The sequence below is a fragment of the Tamandua tetradactyla genome, assembly GCF_023851605.1.
Source record: "Tamandua tetradactyla isolate mTamTet1 chromosome 15 unlocalized genomic scaffold, mTamTet1.pri SUPER_15_unloc_4, whole genome shotgun sequence".
In the NCBI taxonomy this organism is placed as follows: Eukaryota; Metazoa; Chordata; class Mammalia; order Pilosa; family Myrmecophagidae; genus Tamandua; species Tamandua tetradactyla.
The window spans coordinates 266059-288136 of record NW_027518247.1 but is presented as its reverse complement, the minus strand read 5'-3'; the positions used below and the strand labels follow the sequence as shown (position 1 = coordinate 288136).

General features: G+C 35.9%; 1 pseudogene; it reads left to right on the top strand.

Moving 5' to 3' along the window:
• Window positions 1–20266: 20266 nt before the first annotated feature.
• LOC143672802 (olfactory receptor 8K3-like) lies at window positions 20267–21244 on the top strand (annotated as a pseudogene).
• Window positions 21245–22078: the final 834 nt, after the last annotated feature.

Below are 22078 nucleotides of genomic sequence, written 5' to 3'. Positions count from 1 at the left end.
TTCTTCATGTGTTACCTGTGGTGATAGGTGAGAATGAACTCCCATCTTGGGGTTGTTACGAGGATACAATGAGAGAGTATATGTAAAAATGTATATACAATCTGGTAACTAATAAACTGCATAAAAGTTATAACTATTGCAATTAACTATTACTCATTTCTTGACTCACCATTTATTAAACATACACATATTTTCTGAATAAGTTATATGTTCTTGGAAGTTCACTATGCCTTGAGCATACAAATATGTGGACCACAGAATCTTGCATTTAATCAAGTTACAGTGTCAGTGTATAGTGGGAGATCTAAATTTTAATCAAGTTTTCATATCACCAAATATTAAATAATGACTGTGCTAAGTGACATAAAAGAGAGGTCCTGAGTGGGTCACAGTGGCTCAGCAGGCAAGAATGCTTGCCTGCCATGCCAGAGGACCTGGGTTCGATTTGATTCCCGGTGCCTGCCCATGTAAAAAAAAGAGAGAGAGAGGGCCTATGTGAGCAATGGAAGTCAAGGAATTCTCTCTTAAGATGATAATTGAGCTGAAATATGAAGTGTGAAAGTTACCATAAGAGTTTAATAGATCATTTTACCATGTTGACCTCATGAATAGAAAATCACAGAAATGATGTATTGTCACCATTTGGTATCTACTTTACTATGAGAAAAAACGGTAGTGCAATTTTCATGCAGATTAAGTTGGTATCAATTTGTGGATAATATAGATGGAATTTTGGGTCAGATAATGACAGGCAAAATTGAGCACATCCTTAGTCCTGCTACTAATCTCTCTTTCCCATATAAAAAACATTTTCACTAATTTGAAGAGACAACTAAACTGATAAACCAGGGCACATTCATGACTGAAATTTTACCTTACTAATTTTAAAACTTGATTTGAAAGGAATAAGCCACACAATGATCCTAGAATGCTGAAAATACTGTAATTTTTATAAGAGATGGATATTTAGAAATACTTTTCAATTAGCTCATTACTTTATTACAGAAAAATCACCTCAAAGGATCATAATCAAATAAATTTTAATATGCTGTGGTTTTAAATATGTAAATTTCTTTATAAGACAACATGATATATACATTATACCCAGTGTCTTATCTCTGAAAATTTCTTTTTTTTCTACAAAGAATTTTGAGTAGAGATTTAAAACACATTTTACTATCAACCACGTCTTTGTTACAATGAGATATATGAATTCTCTTGACTTAATTGATTGGAAACTGAGGTCCTGAAAATTGTTGAATTGGATATCAAATTCAGATCAATAATTAACTCTGATTACCTTGTTTTAATGGAATTATTATAGTGGACACAAGGCAATCATCCTTGATGGGTAAAAAGGAACTTTCATTAAAGTAAAACTAAGTTTGTATTCCAAATATCTCTTCAAATAAACAACTCTTACAGCAAAAATAAACAAAGCAGAATATATACAACCTAGAATGGGGGATGTTTAGGTAATGGGAGATCATTTCTCAGGGCTTTGCTCATTGGGTGTAAACTTTGAGGGATGATGACAAATGAGAGTTCATTTCTTAAACATAGAGGATGGAGGGAGTGCTAGAAATGATACAGAACCTGCAACAAAGGAACACCCAAATTTTGGCTAACTACCTTTCATATTGTGGTCCATCTCTATATATAGCCAGTTGTTAGTTATTCTTTGAACTGTATTTTGTTTTCCTTGAGCATTAATTATAAACTCAGTAAATACTTCCATTTTGTTTTAGTTTTCTGAAACTGCCAGAATATAATATAGCAGAAATGGGTTGGCTTTTACAATGGGAATTTATTAACTCAAAATTTACAGTTCTTAGGCCTTGAGAATGTCAGACTCAAGGAATCAACAGTATGATACCTGGACTCTGAAGACAGGCTGCTAGCATCTGGGACAGCTCTGTCACCTGGGAAGGCACATGGCAAGCATCTGCTGTTCATCTTTCACTTCGGTGCTTGGGTGCTTTCTCTCTGAGATTCTGCTGGGTGCCCTCTTAGCTTCTTCATGGTTTTATCTATGAGCATATTTTCATTTCATCTCTTATAAAGGACTCCAGTATAGGATTAAGACCCACTGGAATTAACATATCACATCTCAGTTGAAACAGCCTAATAAAAAATTTCCACCTACAATTGGTCTGTACACACAGGAGTGGATTAAGAAAACATGGCCTTTTCTGAGTTACAAAACAGATTCAATCCACTGCATTCACATTATGTAATGACTACATGGGAATATCCAGGTTTTTAAAGTCTTGGAAAAAATTTTGAACAGAATCTATGCAACCTGCTTTTGGAAGTGATCTATAAAAGGATACCATAGGTTGAAACAGACCACTGACTACATCACTGTTAAGTCAAACTCCACCAGAAAAAGGAGAAACATAGACTCCCTTGTTGGCCAATGAGCAAATGATATGACTTATTTGCAGAAAGTCCATTTTCTTATAATTTCTTTCAAATCCAGAGAAAATAAGAAATAAAACCCCACAAAGGCCATGTTAACTAAAAAATCTTAATTACTAATTAAGCCCAAATATTTTTCCCTCCCCTTGACCTTTCTAAATCAAGGTCAGGAATTAGTTACCTGGGTTCACAAACTTTATCATCCTACCAGTTTAACTCCAGTAACTTCCCAGGGATTTAGTGGCATCAAACATTGCAGTCTGCTCACTCTTCTTAATGAGATGTGCCTTAACATCTTCCAGCACCACCAGAGCACACTGTTTGAGCATCTTCATCACTTCCTCATTATCATACCAATGGTAGTCATAGGACATATTCAACTTGACTGCTTCACACCAAACACTCCAAGATTTAATAATTTATTGGGTACCCCAACCCAGTTGAGATAACATGTGAGTTTCTTGGACACATAGGTGTTGTTCCAGGCTGGCAAGACAATCCTAATGATGAGAATCAAGGAGTTGGTCATATATGAGACCCATGAACATTTCTTCTCTGAAGTCCCACAGTGTGGGGGTTTGATTTCATGACTATTGTTGTTCTGTTCTGAGGAAGAAGACATGGCAGGTCTCCAGGAGACTTCCTATGATCCCTCCTACTACTTCTCCTAGCAGCAGCCACATGACTTCCCTGGTAATGTGATGGACCAGAGTGGACAGCTGGCCAGTGCCAGACATGGATGCCTTTTTTAAGGACCTATATCAACCTACTAGGAGAGATGCCTACATAGGAAGGAGAAGTGATGTGGAATTAGGAATGAAGATGGATGTTGATTGCAGGATAAGCAATTAAGGTAGGATTAACTCGATTTAGTTGTGAGATTAAAGAAATAAAATGAGTATGTAATTTTCACAATTTTTATTCTTTCTGAATATTTTAAAAATATTTTAAGGCAAGTTAAAGAAATCTACCTTCACACTCAGACTTGGAAGAATCCATATGAAAAATGTTGAATACTGAAATAATTTTCTTAAATTAAAATGTGCATCCAACAAATATCAGGGTGGTTGTACAGAATAGCACAAGAAAGAAAGGGAATTATATATAAATTAATGTTTTCCAATAGGGAAGTCAAAGTTACCCTGGATAATTAACAAAGGCCTGGGGGCATTGCTTCCCAGTCTAAGATGCACTGGAAATAATAACAAATTGCACTCAGGCTCCCAGAATTGTTTCTCAAAGAGGAGAGACACTCACAAATTCTTCTTATTTCAGTAAAGTTACCAACTACATGGGGAAGAAATAACATATTCCTCATTTAAGGTAAGTGGAGGACTCAAATCATGATTATCATAGTAGTGCCAGCAAAAATTTTTGATTCATGTTTTCAATTTAAAATTATAGAAATGACAATAGTACCAGTGCCAGGCTCAGAAGAGTATGTCATACATATTAATATTCTCATTTTAATGCTTTTTTGAGTAACTTGGTGTTTTTGCCAGTATTATTATGCTCTTTGAGGTAAACAAGTTGTCTGTTTCTATTTTTTATGATTTCTTTATTAGTAATGGTAATCTGCACAATGAAAATTCTGAAAGGGAGAGCTGAAAGCATAGTTTGAAATCTAGAATTTGATCTTAGGAAAGATGATAAGGCTTGGGGATATTGATGCTGAATAACTGTTTATACTTCAAATAGTAATAGTTTCCAATGACAGCTTCCTTCCACTTATTCAGTAATGTGATATTAGCATTAGATGGGAACTGCACAAAGTATCTGAAAAGATACTTTGAGAAAGCCTTGTTTATATGATGTTTAACTTGCAGTTGATTCCAGGAAGCATAAATATGGGAATGAAGATTGTGAGACAGAGAAGGGAGAAAAGCAAATAAAGCACGCAATAAAGAGCAAGTTAGTGCTGTAAGTAATTGAAATACAATCACTTAAAATGGTTTGATGTCCCTTGCAGAAATCTAGAAATTTTCCTAAGGAAGTTCAGAGAAACTCTAGCTTGGATGGAGCTGCAGGGCACGCAATGGGTGGTTGAATGTGGTAACACTATGGAGACATATGTTTCTATAGTAATGATAGTTGAAATGGTAAATTGATGACAAAATCAAAGTAAAATGTTAATTATTTGACTTAGGCTAATGTATTCACCAGAGTAAGATGATAAAATTCCTTGGGCTTTACTATATTTGTATTAAATTTGCAGGTATTTCCATATGGATAGTGAGGTGCAAGGCTTGGTATATATCTGAATATATTTCTAATGAGGACCAAACTGAATTTAAAATCATGACAATTAAAACATCAGATAGGTTCAGTCCTTAGATGAATTATGACAGATGTGTATATTCTGCTATCAGTATTGGGGAAATTGCTGTGTCTTAACACTGGTATCTGTAAAATCATGGGAAATTTGTTTATCCAGAGAGCGAAATAGAATTATACCACAAGTGAAGGAACATCTTGAACTCACAGCTATTGCCAGAACTCTGCGCATTTCAGAGGAAACATGGTCCTGCCAAAACACAAATTCAGACTTCTAGCTCCCAGAACTGTGAGGAAATATATTTTTTTTACTTGATAGTATCATAGTCTAGTTCATTATAGTACAGATTTTGTTACAGAATCCCTGGCAAACTGAAGCATTAATACAGTGGATTTTATACCATGATTGAAGAAGGAAATGGAGGAGAATGATAGAACTCACATTCATAATATTAAATGAAAGAAAAAACACATCCCCCAAAGAACTTACACTAAGATATAACATTCTGAAACATATTGATCTATATTCTTATATTTTGACAGTATGTAAAAATATGATAGCCCAGCGCGCCTCCCAGCGTCCCAGCGCCATCGCGCCCCCTCCTCTGATGCTTTTGAGAACATCAACTAGATATCAATTTCATTCAATGGACAATATATCTAGTATCCTGTAGTGTGATTAATGAGCTATTATTTAAAAAAATCAGGGTTGACTTCCGGATAAGATGGCGGCTTAGTAAGATGCGTGGATTTTAGTTTCTCCTACAGAACAGCAACTAGGGGAGTAGAAACGATACAGAACAGCTCCAAAAGCCACGACAGAGATAAAAAAGACAGCATACCCCATCCTGGAATGGCTGGCTGGCTGAGAGAACCTGCTCTGGTGAGATCACCGAGGGGCGCGGGCTTCACTGGGCGGGGCGGCAAGCGGACGGAGTCACTCCCTTCCCCCTTCCCGGGCTGGCTGGGAGAATTGCACAGGTGGTCCCCTGAAACCGTGGCACCTGGCGCCCACACCATGCGCGGCCCCCGGACCAACTGAGAGAATTGGATCGGAAATCTCCAGGCCACGGAGAACGGTGACGGGGGGGCCCCTTCCAAACCCGTGACTCCCCGGGAACGTGCACTCTTCCGGGCAGGCCTCTGTGGCTGGCGCCCTACCACCATGCTTGGCGCCCCAAGCCGAATAGGAAATTCGGACTAGTGCTTTCCCGGGCTGCGGCAGCCAGCGACCCTCCCCGTGTTCAGACCCCCGGCCGGCTGGCACTCTTCCAAGCCATGTCAGCTAGGGAACCTCCCGGAAGGCGAGAGTTTTCCAAAGTTAAAGGACCCACAGCACCTTTTACTGGTGGGAACCGCAGACAAATGTGTGCCACGAGCGCCACCTACTGGGCAGGATAAGAAAAACAGAACCCAGAGATTTCACAGAAAAATCTTCCAAACTTTTGGATCCAACACCCAGGGAAATCTGTCTAAATGCGCAGACGCCAGCAGAAGATAACGGATCATGCTCAAAAAATTGAAAATATGGCCCAGTCAAAGGAAAAAAACCAATAGTTCAAATGAGATACAGGAGCTGAGACAGCTAATGCTGAATATACGAACAAAAATGGAAAACCTCTTCAAAAATGAAATCGATAAATTGAGGGAGGACATGAAGAGGACATGGGCTGAACATAAAGAAGAAATAGAAAAACTGAAAAACAAATCACAGAACTTATGGAAGTGAAGGATAAAGAAGAAAAGATCGAAAAAACAATGGATACCTACAATGATAGATTCAAAGAGACAGAAGATAGAATTAGTGATTTGGAGGATGGAACATCTGAATTCCGAAAACAAACAGAAACTATCGGGAAAAGAATGGAAAAATTTGAACAGGGTATCAGGGAACTCAAGGACAATATGAAACGCACAAATATACGTGTTCTGGGTGTCCCAGAAGGAGAAGAGAAGGGAAAAGGAGGAGAAAAACTAACGGAAGAAATTATCACTGAAAATTTCCCAACTCTTATGAAAGACGTAAAATTACAGATCCAAGAAGTGCAGCGCACCCCAAAGAGATTAGACCCAAATAGGCGTTCTCCAAGACACTTACTAGTTAGAATGTCAGAGGTCAAAGAGAAAGAGAGGATCTTGAAAGCAGCAAGAGAAAAACAATCCAACACATACAAGGGAAACCCAATAAGACTGTGTGTAGATTTCTCAGCAGAAACCATGGAGGCTAGAAAACTGTGGGATGATATATTTAAATTACTAAAAGAGAACAACTGCCAACCAAGACTCCTATATCCAGCAATATTGTCCTTCAAAAATGAGGGAGAAATTAAAACATTCTCAGACAAAAAGTCACTGAGAGAATTTGTGACCAAGAGACCAGCTCTGCAAGAAATACTAAAGGGAGCACTAGAGTCAGAACCGAAAAGACAGAAGAGAGAGGTATGGAGAAGAGTGTAGAAAGAAGGAAAGTCAGATATGATATATATAATACAAAAGGCAAAATGGTAGAGGAAAATATTATCCAAACAGTAATAACACTAAATGTTAATGGACTGAATTTCCCAATCAAAAGACATAGACTGGCAGAATGGATTAAAAAACAGGATCCTTCTGTATGCTGTCTACAGGAAACACATCTTAGACCCAAAAATAAACATAGGTTGAAAGTGAAAGGTTGGGAAAAGATATTTCATGCAAATAACAACCAGAAAATAGCAGGAGTGGCTATACTAATATCCAACAAGTTAGACTTCAAATGTAAAACAGTTAAAAGAGACAAAGAAGGACACTATCTACTAATAAAAGGAACAATTAAACAAGAAGACATAACAATCATAAATATTTACACACCGAACCAGAATGCCCCAAAATACGTGAGGAATACACGGCAAACACTGAAAAGGGAAATAGACACAAATACCATAATAGTTGGAGACTTCAATTCACCACTCTCATCAATGGACAGAAAATCTAGACAGAGGATCAATAAAGAAATAGAGAATCTGAATATTACTATAAATGAGCTAGACTTAACAGACATTTATAGGACATTACATCCCACAACAGCAGGATACAACTTTTTCTCAAGTGCTCATGGATCATTCTCAAAGATGGACCATATGCTGGGTCACAAAGCAAGTCTTAACAAATTTAAAAAGATTGAAATCATACACAACACTTTCTCGGATCATAAAGGAATGAAGTTGGAAATCAACAATAGGTGGAGTGCCAGAAAATTCACAAATACGTGGAGGCTCAACAACACACTCTTAAACAACGAGTGGGTCAAAGAAGAAATTGCAAGAGAAATTAGTAAATACCTCAAGGCGAATGAAAATGAAAACACAACATATCAAAACTTTTGAGATGCAGCAAAAGCAGTGCTAAGAGGGAAATTTATTGCCGTAAATGCCTATATCAGAAAAGAAGAAAACGCAAAAATGCAGGAATTAACTGTTCACTTGGAAGACCTGGAGAAAGAACAGCAAACTAATCCCAAAGCAAGCAAAAGGAAAGAAATAACAAAGATTAGAGCAGAAATAAATGAAATTGAAAACATGAAAACAATAGAGAAAATCAATAAGACCAGAAGTTGGTTCTATGAGAAAATCAATAAGATCGATGGGCCCTTATCAAGATTGACAAAAAGAAGAAGAGAGAGGATGCAAATAAATAAGATCAGAAATGGAAGAGGAGACATAACTACCGACCTCACAGAAATAAAGGAGGTAATAACAGGATACTATGAACAACTTTACGCTAATAAATACAAAAATTTAGATGAAATGGACGGGTTCTTGGAAAGAAATGAACAACCAACTTTGACTCAAGAAGAAATAGATGACCTCAACAAACCAATCACAAGTAAAGAAATTGAATTAGTCATTCAAAAGCTTCCTAAAAAGAAAAGTCCAGGACCAGATGGCTTCACATGTGAATTCTACCAAACATTCCAGAAAGAATTAGTACCAACTCTCCTCAAACTCTTCAAAAAAATCGAAGTGGAGGGAAAACTACCTAATTCATTCTATGAAGCCAACATCACCTTCATACCAAAACCAGGCAAAGATATTACAAAAAAAGAAAACTACAGACCGATCTCTCTAATGAATATAGATGCAAAAATCCTCAATAAAATTCTAGCAAATCGTATCCAACAACACATTAAAAGAATTATACATCATGACCAAGTAGGATTCATCCCAGGTATGCAAGGGTGGTTCAACATAAGAAAATCAATTAATGTAATACACCATATCAACAAATCAAAGCATAAAAATCACATGATCATCTCAATTGATGTAGAGAAGGCATTTGACAAGATTCAACATCCTTTCCTGTTGAAAACACTTCGAAAGATAGGAATACAAGGGAACTTCCTTAAAACGATAGAGGGAATATATGAAAAACCCACAGCTGATATCATCCTCAATGGAGAAAAATTGAAAACTTTCCCCCTAAGATCAGGAACAAGACAAGGATGTCCACTATCACCACTATTATTCAACATTGTGTTGGAGGTTCTAGCCAGAGCAATTAGACAAGAAAAAGAAATACAAGACCTCAAAATTGGAAAGGAAGAAGTAAAACTATCACTGTTTGCAGACGATATGATACTATATGTTGAAAACCTGGAAAAATCCACAACAAAACTACTAGAGCTAAAAAATGAGTACAGCAAAGTAGCAGGTTACAAGATCAACATTCAAAAATCTGTAGCATTTCTATACACTAGTAATGAACAAGCTGAGGGGGAAATCAAGAAATGAATCCCATTTACAATTGCAACTAAAAGAATAAAATACCTAGGAATAAATTTAACTAAAGAGACAAAAAACCTATATAAAGAAAACTACAAAAAACTGTTAAAAGAAATCACAGAAGACCTAAATAGATGGACGGGCATACCGTGTTCATGGATTGGAAGACTAAATATAGTTAAGATGTCAATCTTACCTAAATTGATTTACAGATTCAATGCAATACCAATCAAAATCCCAACAACTTATTTTTCAGAAATAGAGAAACCAATAAGCAAATTTATCTGGAAGGGCAGGGTGCCCCGAATTGCTAAAAACATCTTGAGGAAAAAAAACGAAGCTGGAGGTCTCGCGCTGCCTGATTTTAAGGCATATTATGAAGCCACAGTGGTCAAAACAGCATGATATTGGCATAAAGATAGATATATCGACCAATGGAATCGAATAGAGTGCTCAGATATAGACCCTCTCATCTATGGACATTTGATTTTTGATAAGGCAGTCAAGCCAACTCACCCGGGACAGAACATTCTCTTCAATAAATGGTGCCTAGAGAACTGGATATCCATATGCAAAAGAATGAAAGAAGACCCATCTCTCACACCCTATACAAAAGTTAACTCAAAATGGATCAAAGATCTAAACATTAGGCCTAAGACCATAAAACAGTTAGAGGAAAATGTTGGGAGATATCTTATGAATCTTACAACTAGAGGTGGTTTTATGGACCTTAAACCTAAAGCAAGAGCACTGAAGAAGGAAATAAATAAATGGGAGCTCCTCAAAATTAAACACTTTTGTGCATCAAAGAACTTCATCAAGAAAGTAGAAAGACAGCCTACACAATGGGAGACAATATTTGGAAATCACATATCAGATAAGGGTCTAGTATCCAGAATTTATAAAGAGATTTGTCAACTCAACAACAAAAAGACAGCCAACCCAATTACAAAATGGGAAAAAGACTTGAACAGACACCTCTCAGAAGAGGAAATACAAATGGCCAAAAGGCACATGAAGAGATGCTCAATGTCCCTGGCCATTAGAGAAATGCAAATCAAAACCACAATGAGATATCATCTCACACCCACCAGAATGGCCATTATCAACAAAACAAAAAATGACAAGTGCTGGAGGGGATGTGGAGAAAGAGGCACACTCATCCACTGTTGGTGGGAATGTCAAATGGTGCAACCACTGTGGAAGGCAGTTTGGCGGTTCCTCAAAAAGCTGAATATAGAATTGCCATATGACCCAGCAATACCATTGCTGGGAATCTACTCAAAGGAATTAAGGGCAAAAACTCAAACGGACATTTGCACACCAATGTTTATAGCAGCGTTATTTACAATTGCAAACAGATGGAAACAGCCAAAATCTCCATCAACAGAAGAGTGGCTAAACAAACTGTGGTATATACATATGATGGAATATTATGCAGCTTTAAGACAGGATAAACTTATGAAGCATGTAATAACATGGATGGACCTAGAGAACATTATGCTGAGTGAGTCTTGCCAAAAACTAAAGGACAAATACTGTATGGTCCCACTGATGTGAACCGACATTCGAGAATAAATTTGGAATATGTCATTGGTAACAGAGTCCAGCAGGAGGCAGAAACAGTGTAAGATAATGGGCAATTGGAGCTGAAGGGATACAGACTGTGCAACAGGACTAGATACAAAAACTCAAAAATGGACAGCACAATAATATCCCCAATTGTAAAGTAATCATGTTAAAACACTGAATGAAGCTGCATCTGAGCTATAGGTTTTTGTTTTGTTTTGTTTTGTTTTGTTTTGATTTTACTATTATTACTTTTATTTTTTTCTCTATATTAACATTCTATATCTTTTTCGGTTGTTTTGCTAGTTCTTCTAAACCGATGCAAAGTTATTAAGAAATGTTGATCATGCATCTATGTGATGATGTTAAGAATTACTGGTTGCATATGTAGAATGGTATGATTTCTAAATGTTGGGTTAATTTCTTTTTTTCCGTTAATTAAAAAAAAAAGAAAAAGAGAAGGGGTAATTGGAGCTGAAGGGATACAGAATGTGCAACAGGACTGGATATAAAAACTCAGAAATGGACAGCACAATACTACCTAATTGTAATGCAATTATGTTAAAACATTGAATGAAGCTGCATGTGAGGTATAGGTTTTTTTTTCTCTCTATTATCGTTTTAATTCTTATTCTGTTGTCTTTTTATTTCTTTTTCTAAATCGATGCAAATGTACTAAGAAATAATGAATATGCAACTATGTGATGATATTAAGAATTACTGATTGTACATGTAGAATGGAATGATTTCTAAATGTTTTGTTAATTTTTTTTAATTAATAAAAAATATGATAAAGCTAAAGGGGTACTGCACATATGCAAGAACTCAAGGTTGAGTTCATCTATGAAAATCAATCTATGCAATTAAAAAAACTATAATTTAAAATTTAAATGGGCATATGATGAAATTTGACATCAATTTATGATAGAAGTTCTAGCAGAATAGACTAAAACAGCTAATCAATCTAATAAATAATATCTATTAAATTCTTGCCTTAAACATTTACACAATAGTGAAATGTTGAAAATTTCCCTACTGAAATAGGCCCCACAAAGAAGGCTGAAAAAAGGCTATAATGGAGAAACACACCTAGATCTAATCTGAAAATCTTGAGAGAGGTGTATTTTTTTTTTTTTTTTTTTTTTTTTAAAGAGAGAGGGAGGAAAGGAAGGAAAGACAGAGAAGGAAGGAAGGGAGGAAGAAAGGGAAACATTTTTAAACATTTTCTTGTTTTATTATATTTTGTTTGTTTGTTTGTTTGTTACATGGGCTGGGGCCGGGAATCGAACCGGGGTCCTCCGGCACGGCAGGCAAGCACTCTTGCCCGCTGAGCCACCGCAGCCCGCCCGAGGTGTATTTTTTTAATAGTTGTTCTTTTAGCTCCTCATCTATAAGAAATAGATATAATACTAGCTGAAACAGAGACTTCAGTGATTATGGACACCTGGGAAGACAGTTTTGGCAAAAGAGATTGGAAAAATCAATAAACCAATATGCTAATACCACCATCAACAATTAAAAAATATAAAGCAAATGCTTGGAAGCCAGAAAATTTAATTCTACAATTAACTCATTAAAGTATTTAAAAGTTCAGATTTCAAACATTAATCACATAAACAAGATTGTGATCAAAGGGAAAAAATAAGGTGGCAGAAAATAACCCTGATAAATTTCAGACATTTTACTTACTAGACAAAGACTTAGAACTAGTATCCTAAAAATGCTGAGAGGGCAGGCCACAGTGGCTCAGCAGACAAGAATGCTTGCCTGCCATGCCAGAGGGCCTGGGTTTGATTCCCGGTGCCTGTCCATTGAAAAAAAAGAAATGCTGAGAGTCGGGTGGGTCATGGTGGCTCAGCAGGCAGAGTTATCACCAAGTGCACTTCCCAGTGCCTGCCCAGGAAAAAAAAGCTGAGATTTAAAAGAAAATGTGAATAATGAACAAATAGAAATCATGAAAATAATGTAATATCAAAATGATGGAAAATATTAAATGATGAGAAGGATATTGAGATCCTTAACTGATGTGCATGGCTGGTGGGAGTGTGCATTGGCATAATCACACTGGAAAACTATCTGGTAGTATTTACTAAGGAAGGATATGTGTACATATGACTGAGCAAGTCTAGCCAAATGAATTTAATATATAATAGTAATACTTTATTATATGCTAATAATATATAAATATTATTCTATTTATATATAAATAATTCTATTGCAATATATATAAATAGCATTACTGTTCAGAAACCCTGTGGGATTCTTCACGGGTCCTGATAATGTTTTATTGGTGGTTGTTGTTGAATCTGGATTCTGGTCATAAATGTGCATCAGTGGTCAGCACCAGGACACTGGTCTTTGGGAAGAAAGTGTCTCTTTGTTTTGATTCAGCTTTGTCCAAGCCTCAAAACAGGAGCAAATAAATTCCCTTTGTTTATCCTGACCCATTCATGGTATTTGTTTTAGCAGCATAGGAAACTAAAACAAGGAATATCGCTCAGATTTCCCATGGCCTTTCATAGCTTCCATCTTCCATTTAACCTGTATTCTCTAGTACCTAATCTATGTGACTTAGCAATGTTTATAAACAATTTACCTTGATAACTTGATTTTTAGACTAGTGTGGTATTTCAGCAACCTTTGTTATGGTCTTTCTGGAGCTCTATCTTTATTTCCTAGTTAATTGATATTCTTTGGGTATTACAAAACTGTACCCTCTGAGGAGGGCAAATTCCACACCCATATCCTAAGATTTTCTTGTTATTTTCTTTCATTTGTAGCCACAGACAAGATGCCAGTTAAGAAATAGTCATTAATCAATTTTATTTCAGAAATAACCTAAAGATTTCCATAGCACTTTCCATTTACCTTTAAATGAATACAAATATTAACAATATTTCTATGATCTTTACATTTACTCTGTACTGAATTTGCCCTCTATATTTATTTTCCAAATTTGCCAATTTGGTTCAAATTATCAGTGTCATTTGCAAGATACTACTCTTAGTTGGATGGAAGTGAGGCCAAATGAAACTATTGAAGTATCTTTTTCAGTGTGACTCAACCACACCATGATGTCAAAGAGTAAAAAGACTGCTGCTGGATCTTACCTCCCAGGCTTTGAGGAGTCTTTGCAAGAACATCCAAATTATTATTTGGTGATCAATGAGCTAAAGGAGATCAGTACTGAGATTAAAGTCTCTTCCACTAAAGGTTTAAGCAAAGAACTGTTTTGCAAAATTATGGAACAAGAATATGTATCTAGCTTAACATTGTAGTGTTTTTCCACTACTTATTTGTCAAGTGGTTTCAGGTCTTCTTTCTGCTATCTGCCACTCAAAAGTTACTTTGATATTTAAATAGATCTATTGAAATGCATAATTTTCTTGATCTATCATAGTAGAAATACATTTACTGTCATTTATTTTAGTATTGAAAACCGTATTGGGATTGGGAGCTGAGTCTTGGGAATAATTTGGCTTCTGTTAAGAAATTACAGAAAATGATCTGGTTTTATAATGACATGACAGTGTGAAGCTAAACTCTTTTATATTTTTAATAGTGAATATGGGAGGCATCAAACACATTTTATGTCCCCTACTAGTATTGTAGAAAATTTCTCCTTTCAATCTGTCAATTTTTGATTTGTGTAATTTTGGTTCTGTTGTTAGGTGTATATATATTTATAATTCTTATATCTTATGGATGGGCTGATTCTTTTATCCATATTATCAATACATAACATCCTTCTCTGTCTCTTTTAACAATTTTTAACTTAATTTTGTCTCATCTGTGCAGCTGCCACAGCCTTGTTTAATGATTCTTTCCTTTGATTACTTTTTTATCTATCCTTTCTCTTTATTTCTATTTCTTACCTTGGAATTAAAATGAGTATCATGTAGACAGCACATAATTGTATTAATTTTTTAAACCTATGCAAGCCTCTGGGCTGATCCCTCAGGTAGTTATCAGACAGATGAAGACACACAACCAAATTATTAGAAAATAGGATGAATAATTCCCCTGGAACCATCAAGAAACCCCAGGAGTGACTTCCGGAGAAGATGGTGGCTTAGTAAGATGCACAGGTCTTAGTTCCTCCTCCAGAAAAGCAACTAAAGAAACAGAAACAATACGAAACAGCTCCTGGAGCCACGACAGAGACCAAAAAGACAGCGTACCCCATTCTGGAACGGCTGAATGGGCAGAGAGAATCCGCTGCGGTGAGATACCCGAGGGGCGCGTGTTTTCCCGGCTGGGGCGGCTGGCGACTGGGGTCCCCTCCACACACGTGGCTCCCCGGTCTGACTGGGAACGTTGGATAGCGGGGCCCTCCCGCCACGCTTGGTGTCTTGGACCAGCTGGGCAATTTGGACCGGCACTCCCCCAAGCCGTGGTGGCCGGCAACCCCCACCTCCACGCGCAGTTTCCCAGGCCGACTGCGAGATTTGGATTGGCAAGTTAAAGGAGCCACAGCATCTTTTACTGGTGGGTCCTGCAGACAGATGAGTGCAATGAGCCCCACCTACTGGACAGGAAAAGAAAAACAGAGCCCAGAGATTTCACAGAAAAATCTTTCAACCAGCCGGGTCCCACACCCAGGGAAATCTGATCAAATGCTCAGACACCAGCAGAAAATAATGGATGACACTTGGAAAATTGAAGATATGGCCCAGTCAAAGGAACAAACCAATAGTTCAAATGAGATACAGGAGCTGAGACAACTAATGCTGAATATACGAACAGAAATGGAAAAACTCTTCAAAAACCAAATCAATAAATTGAGGGAGGACATGAAGAAGACATGGGCTGAACAAAAAGAAGAAATAGAAAATCTGAAAAAACAAATCACAGAACTTATGGGAGTGAAGAACAAAGAAGAAAAAATGGAAAAAACAATGGATACCTACAATGGTAGATCTAAAGAGACAGAAGCTACAATTAGTGAACTGGAGGATGGAACATCTGAATTCCAAAAAGAAACAGAAACTATAGGGAAAAGAATGGAAAAACTTGAGCAGGGGATCAGGGAACTGAATGACAATATGAAGCGCACAAATATACATGTTGTGGGTGTCCCAGAAGGAGAAGAGAAGGGAAAAGGAGGAGAAAAACTAATGGAAGAAATTATCACTGAAAATTTCCCAACTCTTATGAAAGACCTAAATTTACAGATCCAAGAAGTGCAGCACACCCGAAAGAGAATAGACCCAAATAGGCGTTCTCCAAGACACTTACTAGTTAGAATGTCAGAGGTCAAAGAGAAAGAGAAGATCTTGAAAGCAGCAAGAGAAAAACAATCTGTCACATACAAGGGAAACCCAATAAGACTATGTGTAGATTTCTCAGCAGAAACCATGGAAGCTAGAAGACAGTGGGATGATATATTTAAATTACTAAAAGAGAAAAACTGCCAACCAAGACTTCTATATCCAGCAAAATTGTCCTTCAAAAATGAAGGAGAAATTAAAACATTTATAGACAAAAAGTCACTGAGAGAATTTGTGACCAAGAGACCAGCTCTGCAAGAAATACTAAAGGGAGCACTAGAGTCAGATACGAAAAGACAGAAGAGAGAGGTATGGAGTAAAGTGTAGAAAGAAGGAAAGTCAGATATGATATATATAATACAAAAGCCAAAATGGTAGAGGAAAATATTATCCAAACAGTAATAACACTAAATGTTAATGGACTGAATTTCCCAATCAAAAGACATAGAATGGCAGAATGGATTACGACCCAGCAATACCACTGCTAGGTATCTACTCAAAGGACTTAAGGGCAAAGACACAGATGGACATTTGCACACCAGTGTTTATAGCAGCATTATCTACAATTGCAAAGAGATGGAAACAGCCAAAATGTCCATCAACAGACGAGTGGCTAAACAAACTGTGGCGTATACCTACGATGGAATATTATGCAGCTTTAAGACAGACTAAACTTATGAAGCATGTAATAACATGGATGGACCTAGAGAACATTAGGCTGAGTGAGTCTAGCCCAAAACTAAAGGACAAATACTGTATGGTCCCACTGATGTGAACTGGCATTCGAGAATCAGCTTGGAATATATCATTGGTAACGGAGACCAGCAGGAGTTAGAAACAGGGTAAGATAATGGGTAATTGGAGCTGAAGGGATACAGACTGTGCAGCAGGACTAGATACAAAAACTCAAAAATGGACAGCACAATAATACCTAAGTGTAATGTAACTATGTTGGAACACTGAATGAAGCTGCACCTGAAATATGGTTTTTTGTTTGTTTGTTTGTTTGTTTGTATCTTTTGTTTTTGTTTTTTTCTTTTTCCATATATATATATATTTTTATTAGTATTATTATTTTAATTCTTTTCTCTATATTAACATCCTATATCTTTTTCTGCTCTTTTGCTAGTTCTTTTCCTAAATCGATGCAAATGTACTAAGAAATGATGATCATACATCTATGTGATGATACTAAGAATTACTGAGTGCATGTGTAGAATGGGATGATTTCTAAATGTTGTGTTAATTTCTTTTCTTTTTTTTGATTAATAAAAAAAATTAAAAAAAAAACCATAACAGAGGCACACACACACACACACAAAAAAAGAAACCCCAGGAGTGTGGGCCAACATTGTTTTGGCATTCTTGGAGCTGAAAAATCAGGGATGGTAGGCCAATAATTTGAAATGCCACAACTTTATTTGACCAAAGTGTAATAGTTTCTTACTTTATTAATCATTTACATGGACACTGGATGTATTTTATTAGATTCCAGAGATCCCAAAAACTTGATTTGGACAGTTTTAGCATTTAATCTCCTTCTTTAGTGGAAGGTAGGGGTTTTGGAGTTCCCTACTCTGCCATTTTTATTAATTTTTATCTGTGAAAGGCATTTCTTAATAATATCTCTGTCTCACAACATTGCCATTTAAATTGGAATTCAGTCATCAGTTCAACTTATTAGAAGGGGTCTTGTTTTTATTTGATGGAAAATAAATTAAAGATAGAAAGATAACAATTGTATCAATAACACATAGATTGTATGAAGGAGTCTGAGCGATATGATCTTGACCATATCTGTATAGCATGCTTCTTTTGTCTGTGCCATGCAGATTAAAACAAAGCAAACTGGTAGTTTAATGTTTGTAAATGGGATGTATACTTTTGTTTCTCTTAGTTGAACTTTCCCTACACTAGGTTATTTGATACATTTAATATCTATCCAGCTTCCAGAGGAATCTAAGGTTTGATCATTGCTCTTTATCTGCATTGTGATTTTCATATTAAGAGTCACATGATAATTTTAGATAAAAAAGCCAATTATCATGTTTTTAAATAATTATACATCTACCTTAATACAAGAGAAAATAAATATGGTCACACTTTAAATCTTTGTCTTTATGGGTAAGTAGAAATAATTAAGTATTGTTTGTCAATTCACCCTTCTTAGAAAACATTAATAATGGTTGCCACATGTAAGTGGTACTCATCTATGGAAAAATCATCAAAGTGTGGTTTTGTTCATTAATGATGACTAAATGAAGATTTAAAGGAAATTAAATTAGTTCTGCTTATTTAGGGTTGATTGAAGGAGATGATGTATGTTTGCTAAATTCTTATCTTTCATAGTAGATATTCAAAATTTCACATATGAAATGATGAACATATAAATAATTGAAGAAATTATTTAGAAACGATGATATAATCATGAGAAAAAGTAATGGTAGAAACTATTAATATTACCTGCTTTTTCTATCCACATTTGCTTGGTGAATGCACAATTTGGAGAATGGCTATGAGGGTGCTAGCAGGTAGCCTAGGGGAAGAGTTTATTTTCATTACAGTATAGTCTTTACACTTAATTGTTAACCCCCTTGTATGTTTTCCCTTGTTGAGAAAGTTTTTCAAAAGGCTATCATGATTTCCTCTTTACTTCTACTTTAGCTTCTAGTGTTTTGTCTTCTCCATGTCTAATTGGATGATAGAACAGAAAGATCCTTTAACTTGTAGTTACCTTAAAAGAAGAAAAAATAATTTGTCATGGTTTTCTTGTTCATGTTTCCTCCAGCCATTTTTAAGGACATCTCTTGTTTTAACCTGCTTCATCTATATATGTGTCTGAGGGTGTAGAGTATCTATGTGTAGAGACAGAGAGAGAGGGAGACTAGAGGGGTACTAATATGCTGAAGCCTTGAAAAGTAATTCATAAACATTGTTAAATTTCACTCCTTTAATATTTCAGCATTAGTTTCATAGATCAAAGCATTCTTTTGATAAAATATCATATAATTTTCATAGCTAAGAAGAAACAGACACAAAAGTTACTGCCTAAATTAGAAATGCCAAATTTATTGCCTCAATTAAAATGGTCACATTTGTCCTAACGATGCATTTTGTGTATATTATCACTCAACTTTCTTGTTTCTCCTTTCTTTCTTTCTTTTCCCTCTTCCTCCCCCCTCTTTCTTCTGTTCTCTCTCTCTCTCTCTCTCTTGCATTTCCTCTTTCTGCCAAAATTCAATTAAGAAATCCATTTAGGCTTTCTTAAGGAGATTTCCATAATATTAATTATGTTAATGATAAAAATCTCTTTGGATGTTATCAACTTTTTGCAGAAGACTGGATAGATTATTTTATTAATGTCTGGACTTTTTTCTAGTGACATTTATGTTGTTCTTCTATTCACTGTGTTAGCTACAAACTGGGAAGAAAGTCTGAATTGTGATCATATTTAGAATTAAAAATTTTCATTAATATTTCATAGTGCTGATGTATAGTCCAGAATTTATATCCTTAGAAAGCACAAGATACTAGATTTTATTATTTTGACTAATAAACTAATAAATGGTTAAGGTTTTAATGCTAAGATCTGTTTAATGGTATGATTTTTCATTTTGTTACTAACCATATGTTAGAATAAACTCTGGGGCAGTATGAATATCATCTTCTAAACCTTTGTCCCCAAAGTGACAGTAAAATTACTGAGTAAAGCTGAAAACATCTTGATCATTCTCATAATGCACACCATTCAAATATTTTATTCTCTGCAATGATGTTGACAATTTACAAAAAAAGTTATTTTTTGGCCATAAAAATGAGGACAAAAAGGCTTTTTTTGTAAACAGTTTGAAGTTGTATTCCTGCAATAATTTTGGGCAAATTATATAAATATTTTATTTTTAGTCATATTTACCAAAGTCTATTGATTGTTTTATAATTATTTCCAGTATAGATCCCTGCTGAGTGGCCTGGATGGACAAAAGCAATCTCACCATTCTGAATGAATTCATTCTGATGAATGAAGGAAATAAAGATAGAGCTCACAGATCACCCTGAGCTGCAGACTCCACTATTTGGGTTCCTCCTCATGGTTTACATGGTCTCCGCATTGGGTAACCTGGGCTTATCCTCACCATGATAGACTCCAGGCTACACACATCCATGTATGTTTTTCTCAGACATCTGGCCTCCACTGATCTTGGTTATTCAACAGCTGTGGGGCCCAAAATGCTATTTAATATTCTTGCAGATCAACATACAATCTCATTTAATGTGTGTGTTATCCAACGTACTTTCTTCAGTATTTTTATTTCTAATGAAATTTTCATTTTGTCAGCAATGGCCTATGGCTGCTTTGTGACCATCTGCAACCTTCTGCTTTATGCAGCCATCATGTCAGAAAGAGCATGCCACCTGCTGGTGGTGATAACTTATGTCTATAGTGTTTTTGTGTCTTTGCTGTTCATCATAAAAATTTTCTTTTCTTCATTTTGTGGCTACCATGTCATCAGTCATTTCTATTGTGATAGTCTGCCCTTGATATCTCTGCTCTGCTCAGACACACATGGAATTAAATTGATAATACTGGTCTTTGCAGCTTTTAATCTGGTGTCATCTCTTCTGATAGTTCTCATGTCCTACGTGCTGATCCTCATGGCCATCCTCAGGATGAACTCTGCAGAGGGCAGGCACAAGGCCTTCTCCATGTGTGGATCTCACCTGACAATGGTGGCTGTCTTCTTTGGAACTTTCTTCTTTATATATGTGCAGCTCAAATCCAATAATTCCCTTGATACTGATGGAATGGCCTCTGTATTTTATACCTTGGTGGCATCCATGCTGAATCCCATGATCTACAGTTTGAGGAACAAAGAGGTGAAAAAGGCCCTAAAGAGAATGTGGAAAATGTGTACAAATTTTGTATTTAAAATTCACAACAGGATGCAATAACAATAAATTGTTATAGTATTTTTAAACTAAATCTGGCATTTCTTTAGCCTTATATTATTTGCCTCCATAATATTAAGAATGAATCTACCAGTAAGAGGTACAGAAATATAGAAATATGTCCTTGCTTTCAAACCAAAATCCACCACTGAGGTATTAACTTCTGTTCATTTTCAAGATATGAGATTATATTTACGTCAAATCTTGATTAGATTAATTCTTACATTTTCTCACATAGAGTCTGTTTTCATGTCTCTTCTAACACAAATGACCTTAATAGAATGAGGGGTTCTGTACAGAGTGAGGATTATTTAATCTGACATTACTACTATTTAGTCTGAAGTTACTACCATAGAAAAAGATGCAAAGTAATTTCTGATAAAATTTAAGAAAAATGATACATTCTAAGCAGTAAATATTGTTAAAGAAACAATCAGAATCTTATATTTATTGGCCTTACATTCCCTTTAAAAGATGCAAAAAGTAGGCAGAATAAGAAATGGATTATATAGCATGATATAATAATTTACATGAAAATGAAACAGTAATACTTAGAATGGGGGATAATTTTTTAATTAAGGTAGTCAACAGAGCTCTGTGAAAAGATGACATTTAATCAAAAAGATGAGGAATTTAATGAGCTGGCCACCTAGATATTCCTTGAGAGAAACACACCAGTGCAAGAGCTCTCCAGTGGTGCTAAAATTGTTATATTGATGAGGAAGTGAATGAAAGATCTCTGGAGCTGAGGACATGATGGGTAAATAAGGGGATGATACTAGATTTAATTGCAAAACCTTGCTATGTAGGATTGCAGGACACTGTAAAATTTGTTAT